At 41.3% G+C, this 12,104-nt stretch overlaps 1 pseudogene; it reads left to right on the top strand.

The window, feature by feature from the left end:
- Window positions 1-3,075: 3,075 nt before the first annotated feature.
- Window positions 3,076-11,630, top strand: LOC132597302 (toll-like receptor 2; annotated as a pseudogene).
- Window positions 11,631-12,104: the final 474 nt, after the last annotated feature.

Here is a 12,104-nt window from a genome sequence, read left to right as displayed (position 1 = left end):
AGTGGGTTTCCTGGAGTGGGTTCCTCCCCTCCTCCTTCCTCTGTCCCCTCCCCTTTCCTGGACTCTATTCTCTGCTTCTGAGGGGGTCCCCCCCTCTTCCCTAATACTTTGCCTTCATTGTCCCAGTTGAACCTGCCTGAGGCCACACCATTTGCTCCCAATTTGCACCTCCACCTGTGTCATCAAACCCTCATTTTCTGAGAGAAACTGAGCTTCTCTAGTTGGTAAGAGGGAAACAATATTCATCTTAAAGTCGGAAGCCCCATAATATTTACATTCCTTAGTGTATTTACCTTTTATCAAAGGGGCTTATTCGTCCAAGTGAACGCTCTCTATGGCATCATTTTCATACAGAATTTCTGGTCAGTTAGTCCTTTCCAGGTCCCTCAAGGAATAATTCTTTCTTGATAACGCCTGCTTCTTTGAGAGTGACACGGGGGGAGGGTCGGTGACTTTATATTTGGTTGACATTGGATAAGGTCTTTCCTCACCTATTGGGTCTTCTGCCCTCATTGGACCAGAAAGATAGGTTTGGGATCTGATTATCTGAGTGGCAACAGTTATCTGGTAATTTTCCTGGCAGTCAGCTTAAGATTAGAAACAAATGCTTTTTTAGGAAAGAGTGGGGGGAAAAAATCTACTCAGATATCCACACCCATTCATATTGTTTAATTTTATCTCGGAATTTTTATTATCTGCCAACACAGCTTTGAGTTCTGCAATTTCATGGGTCTAAGAGCTCCTCAGTCAACAGAGCCACAGTCTGCTTTCTCTTCTCATCCACCCCACCACTGCGTACTTTTGTCACCTAAGATTATTATCCATATGCTGAATGTTTGTGCACAGATATGGACAGGCAGCTTCATTTCTCCAGTTGATTTTCCACAAAATAAATACAATTATTCTTTTGGCTCTACTGACAAACAACTCATAGCACTCCCAAAGGCCAGGCACTGCTTGTGCTTTGCAGAAGGCACTTTGCCTAATCGTCATAACAACCCTATTAAGTTCATTTTACAGAGATGATAACTGGAGAGGGTCACGCAGTTAGCAAGGGGGCCCACAACTTCTATCTGTAACCACAGCACACACGGCCTCCCTACTGTACTTTCATGGAAGACCTGTTTTAAAAACACTTTGAAATATTATTTCTCACAACAAACAAGAGTCATAGTATCCTAACTTTCTAAAAGTCAATCTGGACTGTTGGACAGATGGACAGTTAAGGGAGGACCAGACCCCACTGTAGCAATGGCAGGTTCATGGTTGTCGAGGTGATATTTCCGCTGTCCCCCCAGATTCTGGGGTGTTGGGGGAAATGGCCCCTTGAATCAGGAAATAGAAAGGTGGCTGTGGGCAGAGCAAGTGACTGTGTGAGATCCCTTCCCCCGGACGAATGTTCTCATTATTTTTCTCCTGATCCATCAACATTTGGGTTAGACTGGCTGACCTACAGCAAACTAGAGCAGGAACTAAGTTCCCACAGTTTAAATGCCTCTTAAAAAATAATAGCTAACACTGAGCCTGTACCAGCTTCTGGGCATTATACCCTGGCTAAGAGCTATCATTCCCCTTTAACAGATGTAAAAACTGAGTCTAGTGATCTGGTCAGTCATAACGCTAGCATGTGGAAGAGGTTTGAACGCTAGTCTCTCTGACGACAAAGCTCTGGCCCTTTTGCTCCATTGTCCCCATAACGCTGTGGACGAGGGGCAGGACTTTTTTATGCTGAGCCCTGGAAAGCAGTCGGGTTCGGCGTTGGATCTGTGCTCTGTGGTGCATGGGCCACGGTTGGCGGCTGAACTGATTCAGTCCAGAAGCTGATTTATGGCAGCGATTCATGTGAGTCCTTTAGAGCTGGAATAGCATATTCTTATGAACTTATATTTTAGTATGTATGCAGGAAATAAGGGAAAAGCTGTTATGAGCCAGGAAGGATAACGGTCATGATCATGACAATACCAGCTAACAGTTATTGATCTCTTTGTATGCCAAGTTTCTGTTAAGCACATTATATGCATAAACTCGCTTAAACAGGAGGGAAAGTCAACTGGTGTTGAGAAGGTCCCATACAATCATCATTTAGCTTCCTTCTCAAAATAGTAAATGGTATCATTTCAGACAAGGTTTGTTTTGCTTAAGTGTCTCATATGAGGCAATCACACTTGAATTGCGCAATGCATTTGGGCAACATTTGTATGAAGAAATCTTGCAACAAAATAGGGGCACTTACATACGCACTATGAAAAATCTAGCCTTTTCTATTATTTGAGGGTTCAGTCACATTCTCATTGAATAGTATTATTCTCATTGAGTAAAACTAGCAAGATTATGAAGCATAGGCATGTGTCTATGGAGATCTAGTGAAAGGCATGGTGCAGGGACTTTAAAATCAGACAGAGTGAGGTTCCAATCCTACTTATGTCACTTGACAAGTCCTGAACCCTTCTGAGCCTCTTTAAATTTAAAATGCAGATAATGCCTGCCTCATAGACTTGTTAAGGCATTAAACAAACATACATTAAACTCCAAGTGGAGATATTAACACAAGATCAGTCTTAGTATAAGCATCTGCTCCCACCCCTCCATCCCGCTTTGGAGCCTACCTGCCAACCTTGACAGTGTTCCCTGACTTCTCCTGCATTCTTCAAGCTCTATTCTGTGCCCCATTTTATGGTTCTTTATTTCCTGATTATCTTGATTTATTCATTTATTTATTCAAAAGTTCTTATTGAACACATACTATATACAAGTCACTGGGTAAGCACTGAGAATACAATAGTGAGCTAAACAATAATTTTTATGGCCTCATGAGAGAGACAGGCACTAATCACACATGTGGGAGGATATAGTTACAAACTAAGCTAAATGCTATGAAGGAAAGGAACACATATCTAGGCTGAAGAGTAAGGGAAGTGAAGGTGAGTGGAGACCTGAAGGAGAAGTGAGAGTCTCTGTGGCAGGTGGTGATGGTGCAGGTGGAGGTGGTGGTGATGGTGCAGGTGGAGGTGTTGGTGATACTGTAATGATGGAGGTGATGGTGCAGGTGGAGGTGGTGGTGATGGTGCAGTGGGGATGCTGGTGCTAGTGGTGGAGGTGCTGGTGATGGTGGAGGGGGTGGTAGTAGAGGATGGTATCCACAGCACAGGGAACAGCATATGCAAAGGGTCTGTGGTGGGTGGAAACTCCGTGGGTCTGGAAACCTGAAAGTCTGATGTAGCTGATGTGGCAGCACACAGACGGTGAGGGTGAGAGGAGGTAGAGACCAGAACTTGAAGCACAAGCCACACCACAGACCCTGCAGGAACTTGTAGCCTATATTAAATACTTGGGTCCTAATCCTAACAACGATTTGGAAGCCACAGAAGAATTTTAAACTTGAGGTGGGGTGAAATGATCAGATTTGCATTGTTAAAAGATCATTCTAGATCTCTACTGTCCAGTAATGGTAGCTACTAGCCACACATGGGTATTGAACACTTGAAATGTTGCTGGTCTTAGTTGGAAAGTGCTGTGAATGTAAAATACACACTGGATTTCAAGGACAGTGTAAAAAAGGAATGTAAAATATCTTGTTACTTTTTTCATAATCTTTACATATTGGAATGGTAATATTTGGGGTTAAATATAATGTAATTAAAATCAGTTTTACCTGTTTCTTGCTTACCTTTTAAAATGTAACTACTAGGACATTTAAAATTACATAAGCAGCTCCCATGATATTTTCATTAGAGGGGGCTTCTCTAGAGGCAGCGTGAAGAAGGAGCTACGGAGAAGGCGAAGCAGGTGAGACCATCAGGAGGTTGTTTTCATAGTCCAGGCAAGAGGTGAAGGTAGCTCTAACTAGGTTGATGGAAGTGGGAGTAAAAGGAGTTGGATGGATTCGAGGTAAAATCAGCAGAACTAAGTCTTGTAGCAGATGCTTCTGGATAGATGGTGGTGCCACATGTTGAAATAAAAAACACTAAGAGAGGACCAGCCTTGGCAAGAAGTATCATGAGCTCAGACTTGGACATGCTGAGTGGACATGCTCTGAGACATCCACGTGGACGCATGTCTCCAGAAGGCAGTTGCCCATCTAGGTCTGCAGCTCGGATGAGATGTCTGCATGGGAGACTTAAATTTGAGAGGTATTGGCATAGAGATGAGAATAAATGAGACTCCTTAGGAAGACAGCAGCCAGTGAGGAGTGGCCTAGGACCTAGACTTGGGAAACAGGGTAAGGGAGGATAAGTCTGTAAAGGAGCATTGAAAAGGAAGCCTAAGTATGTGGGGTCATGGAAGCCAAGGGAGAAGCAAAGAAGGAAGGAGTGTCAGCAAGGAGATTTGTTCTGACAGGTTAGGCAACAGGAAGAATACAATGTATCTGGGAGTTAGCAGTACGGCGGTCATTGATGACCTTTGCAAGTGCTGGTTGGAGTGATAGGGGTGGAAGCCAGCTTGGAGTAGACTAAAGACTGGGCAAGAGGTGAGGAAACAGAGACAGGAAGTATAAAGAGCTCTTTCCAGAAGTTACTCTATGAAGGAGGAGAGAGAGAGAAGCTTGAGGGAGATGAGAATTTGTTTTTGTTTGTTTATTTGAAATAAATATGGAAAAGACTTGAGGATGTGTAAACACTGGTAGGAATGATCTGGTTGAGATGGAACAGTGGAAAATACAGGAGAGAGAAAGGATACTAAGCAGCACGTGGTTCCTGAGATGGCAGGGAGGGAGCGTCGCGACTGAACCAGGTGGGGCTGGCGGCCATTCTAGGAGGGAGCCCTCTCCTACTGCAGCAGGAGGGGAGGGTGGGTGTGGGTAGGAGCTCAGCAGTGAGAAGTTGAGGGGATCTCTGTGGATGGCTTTAATTTCCTCTGTGAAATAAGAGGCAAAGTCATCCCCGAGAGCATGTGGGGAGGCAGAGAATGCCAGTGGCTGGAGGAGGGTGGAGGGTGAGGTGGGTTGGCTAGAAAAGCGTAATAAAAGTGCCTGGTCTCCTCTAAGTCCATAGGGACCTTTCAGGTTTAGGATTTTGTCACACAGGAGGAATAGGAACATAAGGAAAAGAGAGTGGTGGCTCTAGAATTTCTATTTAGAAGTGGTGATCTGACTCAGGGGTGAGAGGGCTTGAAGCTTTTTGTACACTATTTTCCATTACATGATAGTGAGAATACACCAGCTGTTCATACGGAAGGGCCAGGAAGGTTTCTGGAGATTGGGGGGAGGGAAAAGCCCTCTCCTTCCACTCCGTGTTTGGTGACACCACTGGCAAGAGGGTTTGCGGGGGTGGTAAGTGTGTCTTGGAGATTCTGAGGTAAGAAAGACTGCATCATCCCAATTCCCCAAGACCTCCTTCTGGCACCCCCAGTGCCCCTGTGCAACGGGCATGCATATTCAGACCATCCGGTGGCCACACCCAAGCTGGTATTTTCCCTGTAAAAAAGGGGGAAGAACCCAGCGAACCAGAAATTTGGGGCCAAGTATGACTCTCCACAGAATGCTTAGAGGATGGGAACCCTGGGTTCTGCTGACCCTTCCACCTGTGAGCTCCAGCTTGCACAAGGCATTGGCCTGAATCTACACTAAATAAGGAAGAAAGACAAGGCAGGAGATGACCAATGGGTTGGGGGAAGGGGAGGGACCAGTGGACTCTGAGCAAGACGCAGGAGGCTGAGTTAGTCATTTTGAACTTGGACAACTGTTTGTAATCCCCGGGTCCAGGGAGACACCAAGGTAGTGCAGGGGAGGAGCTCGGGGGACGAGGGGGTATAGGAACCGAGAGGTGACGAGTGGGTCATCTTTGTGAACAGTGAAGCAGCTGGGCTCCTGGAAGATCTTAAGAAGAAGTCTGTGAGCAGATGCCAAAGTTTTCGACAAGTGAGAGGAAGGGAGTAGGAGGTCAGCTGATGGTGAGAGACAGAGGAGGGCATGAGGGCAAATGGCGTATGTGAGCTGGGAGCCTCAGAGGGACTGGTTTTCTTACAAAAGGTTGGGGAGATAAGTCAGTGGCTCACACATTTGATCAGGGAATGGAGTTCCTGGATCTGATGATGCCTTACCCTACCCTACCCTAACCCTAACCCTAACCATGGATTTAATCCCATAGATTTAATCCCATCATATAAACCAACATTTAGTACAAATCATCTCTTAGCAATCTAAAAGGGCTGGAGCTGGCACATGGTAAATAATGTATACACAGTCAAATCTGTTCCAGTGATTGACAGCTCAAGGAAGCCATAGCTGAGGGAGGAGCAGAAGGACACTGGCAGGACACACAGGATCAGACCAGAAGATGAGGCCGTAACTGACTCAGGCCGGAGGAAGCCGTGGCCATAGGCAGCAGAAGAGGAAGGAAACACATGGCAAATTTTTTCTTTGGTGACAAATTTAATTTTGTCAATGTTGGCTTTTTTTAAAAAAAGTCCTCATAATTTTTTGTCTGCAGAAGAGATAATTCAGGAGTTTGCTTTGGCTTTATGATTTAATATCTAAATAACTAAATTTGCTAAGTTAAAAATCTTGTCCTTCCTTAAGCTTTTAGGTTTGACTAACTATTCGGAAATCTACTAAATTTAAACATCAGTTTAAAAGGGACTTTGGCTTTTGTTTGGTCCCATTTACAAACTTAGCTAATTAAACTTTTAATTAATTTTAGCAGCATTTATAAATGTAATATATTTGATGTTCTCTTTAAGTGTCAATTGTTTGACTTAGTAAAACTTTCCTGAGTTCTTAAACAATTCTAATATAACTAATACACTTATAAATATGGTAAAATTTAAGCTCTCTTAAATGTTTCAATGTATGATGAATGTTTCAATCCGTGTTTCTACAAACAATGAAAAATTTCAACTTAAAATCACAAGTATAAATGAAATATACATTTTAAGTTGGAATTACAAGCTTGAACTTGACTCTAATGCACCAAATTTAAAAAATGTGACAAGTCTTTAAAACCCAAATATTCATAGATTCCTTAACACAAAATATTAATATAAATACTAATTATAAGTCTTCCAGAGATTGCATCCAGAAACTTTTTGGGTCAAGTATGACTGTCCATACAATGGCCAAGAAGACAGCAACCTCCAGGCTTTGAAAGATACTTGCACACACGTAGGAAACCATTACATCATCATACATAATTTGGGAATTCATTCATAGAGAGGTGGCCAATGATATGGCCTAAGAAGCTGGCAATATTCTTGTCTGTGACCGTGACTGGTACACACTGAACCCTTGTTATGCTTTGTAACAGAACTGAACCTAGAGAAGGCAGTGGTCACACAGCTCATGTCCCTGGCTCTGAGTTATTATCATGAGCTCATTTTTTCCATGCACATGGAAGGCAGCAACTTCTACCCGGACTGCCACATCACATGGTTGGATTTAGCAGTTATTTGATTCTTAAGATATTTCAATATATTTCCCAAGGCACTCCAAAGAACTTAGAAATTGATAAAATTCTGCCTTCTTTTCATATTCTTCCTGACTGATGAGGCCATACAGATATTAAAATGATACCAGCTGCTTGCTCATGGTTTTGTCTGACTCTGTGCTTGGAAACAATACACTATATTTCTTCATTCTCGTCTTTAAACAAGGTCAGCTATTGTGCGGCAAGGGTAGGAAGTTGGGGCGAGAAGCCACTGGTCAGACTTCTCTCCTTTGCAGGCCCACCTGTGTCTGCAATGTCCATTCCTCCAGACCCAACTGATGCTCTGAAAAGGCATGTCAATCCACTACTCAACAAGTAATAGTTGGGACTTCCCTGGTGGTCCAGTGGTTAAGAGTCTGCCTTCCAATGCAGGAGACGCAGGTTTGATCCCTGGTTGGAGAGCAAAGATCCCACATGCCACAGGGCAACTAAGCCTGTGCACCACAACTAGAGCCCATGCGCCCTGGAGCTCCCGTGCCGCAACTAGAGAGCCCTCGTGCCACAACAAAAGATCCTGCGTGCTGCAACTAAGACCCGAATCGGCCAAATAAATAAATATTTTTTTAAAAAAGCAAGTAATAGTTGATTAGTGCCTACTGTGTTCTCAGGGCTGGGAATACTTCCCTGCACAAAGGAGAACAAAGTCCATGACCTCATGAAATTTACATCCAGCCACATTCAGCAGCTGTGTGTGAATTTGAAATCTCCTTTTCTATCATCTACCACCAGTCTTGCAACAGATGAAAGTTATTTGCATTGCCCTTGAGAGTTTTGTATATTTGGACCTAACCTATACAAACTTACCTCATATATCATCTTCATGGTTTGGCCCTTTGCATCTGGGATAGTGCATCAGAGAACTTGAAGTAAAGTCTCTTTCCCTCTCTTTTTTCATTTTCCCAAGTTTTAGATTCCTGAAATATTCACAGATTCTCTAAATTAAAAAAAAAAAACCAAGACTTTTATGGACTTTCTGTTCTGAATTAACTTAAGTTTGATGCTTCCAATCCTTGGAGTTAGGTACCAAGAAGTCTGAAATCAATGTAGAAGATCAGTCACTTGGGCTGACAGATGAAGCAGTCAGTTTTACTCTAAGAGATTTTATTGGTCTTTGTTTCTCCTTTCTTCCTTTCTTTTTTTAAAAAATGAACATTTAGACCATGCTTACTAGGAATATCTTAATTTCTGGAATCATTATAGTCTGATGAGTTTAGTCCTGGAATGGACTTTGTAAAATTTGGGTGATGAATTGCTCTGATTACACATGGAGTGGTATTCCAAGGCAGAAAGCTGAAAATGAGCATTCCAGAAGGGATAAAACCATCTGAATATGACATTAGAAGATTTTATATTTCTAGGTAGTTTGGACTTCCTGAGTTATTTAAGAAACAATTTTCTTTCCATCAGGAAATATCTTAGTCAGGTTTCTTTTTGTTGCAAGTGAGAGAAATTAATGTAAACTTATTAAAGTAAAAGGAGACATTTTACAAGCAAGGCAGGATGACCTGCTAGAGAAATTAGGTGTTTTCTCCTTCCTTCTCTAAAAGGCAAGCAAAAGGTTAGCTTCTCCATTTTGGAGGCCTGATATATCCATCCTTTGCTCTTGGAGAGAAGAGGATGTTTTAAAGTCGGTTTTATTGATATAATTTATATATAATAAAATTTATCAATATAAAAAGTACAGTTTGATGAACTTGACAAAGAGATACAGTCATGTAACCACCATTGCAATCATGATACAGAACATTTCTATCACCCCCAAAAGTCCCCATATGCCTCTATGCAATCAATCCCCTCTCCAACCCGGCTCCCTGATACCCCTGCTTTCTGTCATAGTTTTGCTTTGTGTAGAATTTAAATCTAAATGAATTGTGTTGAATTCATTTAAATGAATTCTATAGTATGTATTTGTTTGTGTCTGACTTTTCACTTAGTATAATTCTTTTCAGATCATCAATATTCTTGCATATTTCAGCAACTCTGCCTTTTTATTGTTGAGTGGTATTCTATCGTATACACATACAACGATTTCTTTATCTGTTCATGAGATGATAGATATTTGGGTCATTTCTAGCTCTGAATAAAGTACATGCTTTTGTGTGGACTTATTTTTTCATTTCTCGTGGGTAATTACCTAGGATTGAGATTGTTGCTTCATTAAGTGCATATTTAATTTGATAAGAAACTGTCAAACTTTCCCAAAGTGGGTGTATCGTTTTTCATTGCCAGCAGCAATGTATGAGAGTTTCAGTTGTTCTACATCCTCGGTATTGTCGGTATTGTCAGTCTCTCATTTTAGCCTTTCTAGTGGGCATGTAGTGGTATCTCAATGTGTTTTATTGAGATATGATTGACCGAGTTTTATTGAGATATGATTGACGTGTAGTATTGTATTAGTTTAAGATGTATATCATAATGATTTGATATATGTATATATAATGTGAAATAATCATCACAATAAGTTTAGTTAAAATCCATCATTTCACATAGTTACTATTTTTTTCTGGTGATGAGAAGTTTTAAGATCTACTCTTAGCAACTTTTGAAGGTATAATAACAGTATTACTAAAACAGTATTACTAACTATAGTCACCATGCTGTACATTACATTCCCAGAAGTATATATCTTATAACTGGAAATTTGTACCTTTTGACCATATATAAAGAGGTCAATTTCACTCTGAAAGGTCTTGTCAATCTTTCAAGTTTCCAAAATATTTAGAACTCAGAAATACTGCTCTTCATATGAGATCACAAGTAACAGAAGACACTCTTACACTCAGGCCCACAGTGAAAAAACTAATAGTAAAACAAGTCGAAGTAACTAAACAATAAGATTTGAAAATCAGTTATTGAATATAGAACTGGAAGACTGTACTTCAGGAAAATGGAAAATGGGATGGCTGCAATTCCATGATAAGACCAGGCCCAACAGAAACTGTAATAACAACAGAGCTTAGCTATGAGAATTTTCCACAATGACAGAACTTTAAAAACATGCTTTTACATTAACTAAAGATATTCACAGTTGAAACTGCCAAAACTTGCTTAATACCATATCTCCCTTCTCAATATTTAAAATCCACAGGATACTCGGACCTCAGTGAACATTTGATGGTTGGAGCATAACTGAAACAGTCAGTTCAAAGGTTCTCCCTACATACTTTGATTTTAAGACAAAATAATCTGTAAACTCGGGACAATGTTGCTTTCTCTAGAAAAACCTGACTAACATTGATCTTTGTCAGTGTACACTTGGTTCTTTACTTAACTCTTACCAGTGGTCAGAAAAGGTAACATACTTGAATTTATCCAGTGTCAAACTATACAATCTAACACTCAATGTTTCCCAGACACTAGGCATATTAGATGTTAGCAATATAGTCTTTTATTTTGTCACATCTTAAAGAACTTTACATTTTCAGGTACATGTCGAAGATGCTCCCAGGTACTTCCTTCTTCTTGGAAAGTAAGCAAGAAAATAAAACTTTCTCTAAGGAGCAACTTGATTCTTTTCAAAAACTGAAGACTTTGGAAGCTGGTGGCAACAGTTTCCTTTGCTCCTGTGACTTCCTGTCTTTCACACAGGGGCAGCAGGCCCTGGCCCAGGTCCTGATCGACTGGCCAGAAGAATACCTGTGTGACTCTCCATCCTCCGTGCGGGGCCAGCGGGTTCGGGACACCCGGCTCTCGCCTTCCGAATGCCACAGGGCAGCCGTGGTGTCTGCCGTGTGCTGTGCCCTTTTCCTGTCGCTCCTGCTCGTGGGAGTTCTGTGCCACCGTTTCCACGGACTGTGGTACATGAAGATGATGTGGGCCTGGCTCCAGGCCAAGAGGAAGCCCAGGAAGGCTCCCCGCAGGGACATCTGCTATGACGCCTTTGTGTCCTACAGTGAACGGGATTCCTACTGGGTGGAGAACCTCATGGTCCAGGAGCTGGAGCACTTCAGACCTCCCTTTAAGTTGTGTCTTCACAAGCGGGACTTCATTCCTGGCAAGTGGATTATCGACAATATCATTGACTCCATTGAAAAGAGCCACAAAACCATCTTTGTGCTTTCTGAGAACTTTGTGAAGGGTGAGTGGTGCAAGTACGAGCTGGACTTCTCCCATTTTCGTCTCTTTGATGAGAACGACGATGCTGCCATTCTCATTCTGCTGGAGCCCATTGAGAAAAAGGCCATCCCCAGCAGGAAGGGTTTCAGTTGAAGAACAATTCTAGTTTTTAAAAGAAAAATATCTATAAAATGAAATATTCTCAGGTTTCAAAATTCAGCTCTATGTTGATTCAGAGTTTTACTATTATGATTTTGCATAGGCACTAATAAATAGTATTCTTCAAAAGTTACAGATGTTATTGAAATCTCTTCAAAGTAGAAAAATTTTGAAGAATGAGCATTTGCGTACAACAATCTGTGTATTAGTGCAAGGATTACAGCAGATTTTCATTAAGTGATTTTTGACGGATATATTTATTATTTTCTCTATTACAAAATATTTTATGTGAACAAGACAGTGTTTTTTGATAACTTCATTTTAGAATTTCAGTCAGATTCTCAAAAAATAGATACCATGAGAGTTACTTTTTACCGAATTATCTTTTCATATTGTGTTCATTTTCTAACTTTTTTTTTTTTTTAAAATAAGTTGTGTAGGCAGTTAGAGGAGGTCTTATACTGAAAA

The sequence above is a fragment of the Globicephala melas genome, chromosome 5 (genome assembly GCF_963455315.2).
Source record: "Globicephala melas chromosome 5, mGloMel1.2, whole genome shotgun sequence".
In the NCBI taxonomy this organism is placed as follows: Eukaryota; Metazoa; Chordata; class Mammalia; order Artiodactyla; family Delphinidae; genus Globicephala; species Globicephala melas.
This window is presented reverse-complemented; position numbering and strand designations above follow the sequence as displayed.